We start from the raw sequence: 6,320 nt of genomic DNA on the forward strand, positions 1-6,320 counted from the left end.
TTTTTGACCGAATAATGTGACTGGTATGTCTACTCCGTCCACATCAAGGACAGCTCCAGCTCCAGCTCCCACATTACTGGCATTAACATGCTACTTGAAAGGCTTATCAAAGCACAGGTGCTGAACACAGCAAAGACTTAATGTTTTCAAAAGCAAGTTCGCAACTGGAGAACCAAATAAACTATGTCTTTTCCTTCCATAAGCCTTAATAGCTGCGTTTCCACTGTCGGGCCCAAAGTGGGCGTGCTAGTGTTTGCCAGGGCCAGCCATGTTTCCACTGTCACTTCTGGGGCTTGAAATATTTATATGCATTGCGAAAGAAAATTGCATGCTAACCATTACCATAGTAAACACGTAAATACGGCCGCTTGAAGAAATCCGACAAATTATAGGCTATCACAACCGTGTGTTTATTTATCGGATTATCTGTCAGTACGTCTCATCTCTTTATGCCGGACTGTCCGATATCCAAATTTAGGTCCCCATATGTCATAAATTAAAGCCACTTTAAACCAAGTTTTCTCAAACTGGAAATATAACTGTATTGGGACTGTCACTTGAGAGAGTGTAGGTCATATTTTTGGTGGAAATTTTGTAGAAATGATCGTTCTTCTAAATGTGATGTAAACATACTGTGACTACAAAAACAGAAACACATGCGATTGAATAAGTATGTTCTTTTGTGAAATAACAGTAAATACCTTTTTATCTCTGTGGGACTAATGTGCAATCTTGACACAAATTAATTATGATCGCTGTATCACTTATTATTGTAAAACTGTGATTTAAAAAAATGTTGCTTGGGTTTTAAATCTTTAAATAAATGACAAAAATGCCAACAAACTTTTGGCATGTTCGTTTTGCGATCTCGCTAGTTTCTAGTGATTTCTTTCTGGTTATTTTCCAGATAAAACTTCCATTTGTTGGTGAAATGATGAGTTGTCTGTGAGGGAGGCATGTTACAGGTGGGTTTTGGGCTTCAGGAATGATGTTGTAAACGCAGTATGGTTTTGGTATTGGTGCTACAGGTCTGAGGCTATTAGCCCAGCCCGGCCTGTTGAAAGCCTTGAATCGCACTGGCCCAACAGTGGAAAAGCGGCTAATGTTCTTCACACTAAGGGGAAAAAATGGTTCTTTTAAGTGAACTGTTTGCTGAAAGCTTCTTTGAGAACCAAAAATAATTCTTCAAAAGTGTCTCTGCAAGTGTCTCTGCAAAAGTGTCCCCTTTGGGAGCCTTTATTTCTGATACAACAGGACAGGGGACAAAAAAATAGCAAAGTGTACTGTTTTGTCGCATTGCGCAACTAATCGTCAGAAAAAGTAGCTTGTTATTGTATGCTACTGGAAACTGTAATGTTAGTAGTGCTGCTGCTTTTAGTTAGTTACGCCACAACTCTGAAGGGACAGTGGTAGATATTTTGTTCTCCATGTGTTGTTGTTTATCTCTCTTTCTCTAGTGTTTCTCAGGATGTAGCCTGTGAAAGTGGCACTCGCAGCAGATGTATCTTGCAGGTTTTTATTTTTTCCTTTTCCACTCCACTTTCTCATCTTATTGAGGCCAGGAGGCTGGCGATGTTCCTCATATTTCTAGCTGACACGGGGAGTTGAGTGCATCCCCAAAGAGAAGTCTGAGATGACTTGTTTAGAAATTGTCTTAGACTTCAGAGCTTTCCTCCAGTCTTCTAGCTCACAAATCCATCCATGATATCTCCCCCCCTTTCTCTCAGCACGGTAAATATTTGAAGAGAAAGTTTGTACTTCCAGAGCAATTTGGAAAATCCCCATGTGCCCTCGTGCATGAAATGATTTGCTGTTCTCAGAGGAAGAGCCGCATACTGTCACAAAGGCTGGCAGGTTTGATTTCTGAACTGTGATACAGTTTATGCTAAATAAGAAGGGACTACAACCAGGTTTATGAAAGCAAAGATCCCTGATATGTGTGTCTTCCGATATTCCTTTTTTAATCTTTTTCCCAGAGTCTGAGTGGCATGCCGTTCATTCTTTTCTTACAACCTTTCTAGCGCCCACATGAGATGGAATGCTGTGACACTGCAGGTATGTTGTTGAATGAATGCACATGCATATTTCATGATGTCATAAAACACACGAAGCAAATTGGATTCATACTAGATGTTCAGATCAGATCTACCTTGCAATTTACATTTTTCAGTTTGAAAGGTCTCACCCTGTCTATAGTATTTTTTGCTGGTACATAATTTTTTTTGCACCACAAGATGGAATTCCGATATAATCAGAATTTTAATCATATTGGAATTTTTTTTTTTTTTTTCGATGCATTCTGGGATTGGCTTCTCCACAAGATGTGCAAGCAATGACGCTTCAAATATTGTCCCACAACTTTATAATTATACTCCCTAGCTCTTGGAACAAGATTTGCATAAAAAATGCCCAAACAAATTTTCTAGGTCATCTTTTGAGCTAAACAAAATGTTCTTCTTGGATTTCTAATGTCAACATGCCAAATGCATGCCATATTTAATTTAGTCAATATTTAATTTTCATATTACATAATTTTAGTCAACAAATGTAACCTAAGTCCACTGTAGGCGAGCTTAAAGAACCCATGTGCAGTTTATTGATGTGCTAGCACACTTAAACAAATCTTGCACTTGTACTTAACTAAATTATGACTTGAAAATAGCCATCAACAGACTTAAGCATAAACATGAGCAATGGGTTGCACAATGGGTTACATGGACAAAGTTAGACAAAAGAGAATGTGCTTGCGTGGCTGCATTGTGCCAAGTGTAAAGTTTGGTGGAGGGGGGTTATAGTGTGGGGTTGTTTTTCAATGGTTGGGCTTGGCCCCTTTAGTTCCAGTAAAATTAACTCTTAATGCTTCACCATACCAAAACATTTTGGACAATTTTATGCTCCCATCTTTGTGGGAACAGTTTGGGAACGGCACCTTCCTGTTCCAACATGCTTGCGCACCAGTGCACAAAGCGTTGGACTCGCATGAGCGAGTTTGGTGTGGAGGAACTTGAGTGGCCTTGAGTCCTGACCTCAACCCGATAGAACAGCTTTGGGAGGAATTAGAGCGGAGACTGAGAGCTAGGCCTTCTCGTCCAACATCAGTGCTTGACCTCACAGATGAGCTTCTAGAAAAATGGTCAAAAATCCCCATAAAGACACTCCTAAATCTTGAGGAAAGCCTTCCCAGAAGAGCTGAAGCTGTTAGAGCTGCAAAGGGTGGGCCAACTCCATATTAAACCCTACAGATTAAGAATGGGATGTCATTAAAGTCCATGTGCTTGTAATGGCAGGCGTCCCAAAACTTTTGGCAAAGTAGTGCATCTGTTGTTGTTGACAAAATCAAGAAACCCTTGTTACCATTAATTTTACTGAAAATATTAACAACTGTTATATACCTTACTTTGTCTTATACACATATAAAAAAGTTCATCTTATAAAAAGAAATTACCCCACCAAAATGATCATAACGAAAAATGGCCTTTTCCTCTCCAAAAAATAAATAAATAAAGCCATAACTCTGTTATTAACAAACACTCAAAAATGTGCTGATGAAATGTTTAAACCACTGAACCATTTTTCAGAATTATGAATATGGCATTTTGGAGGACTTTAGTAATCAGAGGGCATAATTCAATCAAGGAGATATTGAATTACGACCAGCGATATACACGTGAATATTAATGCATGCAAACTCCACTGCAGTACTGCATGGATATTGTCTCAAAGTGCCTAATAAAACTCCTGAATCAGCTCTGTGTGCCCAAGTCTTCACCATCTGTCCTCTCTGTAGCCCTCCTCTCACTTTCTGTCTCCCCTCCCTGCGGAGCGTCAGATTTCGGAGCAGACTGTAACACTATCCACCTGAAGCACTGCTGAGACAGCAGCCATCTCCACCAAACGCTCCAGCACCTGCAGGAAGAGAGATTCATTCTGACGCCTCCATCAATATCTGAGTGCAGGAAAACAGAGAGGAGGCCACCTGTGATCATTAACCTTTCATATGTTAATAGTTTAGCATAATGCGGAGTTACTCTATATTTTCGTCTTGTTTTCCCGTAAAAAAAATCAACTTCCTTTAAAAAGCAAAATGCCATAATATATTGCATCTTGGCCTTCACAGACAGGGTTTAGATTAATCCAGGATTATGTTGTTAGCCAATTAGCTTTTATAAACATTGGACAGAGACATTATTGGTGTGCATCTTGAGACTAAACAATGACATATTTTAAGGTATTAAAACAGCTCAAATGCATTTTTGCCTGGGACTAGACTCAAGCCTCGTCTGTGAAAGCGGGGATAATTTTTTAGAGAAATATAAAACAATTTTAATGATGTTTATGCATGCAAAAGGCTGTAATAAATGTCAATGTGCTATAAGAAAGAATTTCTGGTTACGTATGCAATAGGGGTGAACGACTTCCGATTTTTTTTTTAAAGTTGACATTTATGTGATGAAAGTCAAGTCGACTAGTCACTGATGACATTATTAGTGAACAAATAACCCTGAACCTTAAGCTGAGACACAAACACAGGTTTTCTTGTGCACAGGACAGCTATGGCATATGACACAGTGCTGTCCATATTGCTCCTACATAACAGCTTTATCAGTTCTTTTGTCTTTGGGTCGTTATATTGCTCACAGATTTCTGCTCATTCTGAATCAGATAAGTAGTACGATTACCTATGAATTAATTCTACCTGCCAGCATCTAGCTGTTTTAGTTACTAAGACATATATGCTATAACTTCAGTTTCTAAGCTATTGTATTGATAAATCCCAGAACCGTGTTGGAAATACATTTCTGTGCTACTGAGTGATTCAGTGTCTGGCACATGCGATTTCTGCTTGATGTGCGAGTGTTACTGTGTGTGCGCGTTACAATGGAGCACGCATTATTACATGTTCAGTAAACACGGATTCTCCTGATCACTTTTGAGCATCCAGGTGGTTACTGGGATAATCAAACATTCTTGTGGAGAGCTTTCTGAGTATGTATTTTTTTGTAATTTTTAACTGTTGACTATCAGGATATGGCTTATCTTGTTACGCCCTCTATAGGTCACAGACTAGTCGGCGTCAAGCTTAAAGTGTCATGGCAGAGCATTGAAGTCGACTCATCGGTGCAACCCCTAATGTGCAACCCGGTTCCCTGAGAAAGGGAATGAGATGCTGTGACCTGAGTCATGTACATGAAAACAAACGCCAAAAATCATTGGCAGACCACAGACATCACAAGCGGAGTGCCTGTGAGTATAAAAGGGTGCCTATATTACATGTTTGTATCTGATCTTTGGTCTGAAGGAGATTGCAACTAGATGCAGCATCTCGTTCACCTTCTCAGGGAATCGGGTTGCATACGTCTACTCTATAGGGAACCAAAACCCATTATGCTTATATGCCAGCCTCACTAAGCTGTGAACATGCACAAATATAAATTGACTAGGGCTGTGAATGTTTGAGTAGACATATTCAGAACGATTTGAGACAATTCACATTCAAATTTGATGCGATTCGATGTGTTCAAATGATTATTGAAATGATTCCTTAAATGTTAAATATTAAATTACACAAAGTACTATTTCATTATAACTATTGTTTAGGATAGTTTTAATGGCTACATAACCTTATTAAAGTCTTTCAGGTACATCAGGTACATTAAACAATGCTTCCATGTAGAAACTACCCTAAAATATCATGCACTTTGAATCGCGATTAATTAAATTCTTTAAATCTATTATTGACTGAAATCAATGATTCAAACACATTTCAAGATAGATGCATATGGATCGGCAAGATTTGCAAACGATGCAGCGACAAAACAAGTGAATCGTTACACCCCTAAAATTTGACTATGGATTACTTAGCCAGAGTCTAAGATTGCCGGAGCAAGGGTGCATCCAGTATGGCTCATATAGACTCCATAGTGGTACTCCTGCCTAAGCCTTTATCTCCTAATTCTAGGAGAGTGCCTCCCATTTAGGGGTGTAACGGTGAGGACATTTTTCCATTGGTTATTCGACCTGGTATCACCAGCGGGGGCTTTTAAATCGCTAATGTGCACGGCCGCTCAAGCATTCATAACGGAGCGGAGCAAAGCGAGTGTGCTCAATGAATTCCTACGAAAGTTAAGCTTCCATAGGCATGAACTGAAACCAGGCCAGTGGACTCTCATCGTGAATGATAAATGCGTATGCATTGTGCCGCCGTGAATGATTGACAGTGCGGTGGGCAAGTGATGAGGGTTTCACCTGAACACCGGCAACACCGACTATCACAGCCACCCACTAACCTACTCCCATTCCCTCGGGGGCCAAACACGGTC

Source organism: Pseudorasbora parva, chromosome 20 (genome assembly GCF_024679245.1).
Source record: "Pseudorasbora parva isolate DD20220531a chromosome 20, ASM2467924v1, whole genome shotgun sequence".
Lineage (NCBI taxonomy): Eukaryota > Metazoa > Chordata > Actinopteri > Cypriniformes > Gobionidae > Pseudorasbora > Pseudorasbora parva.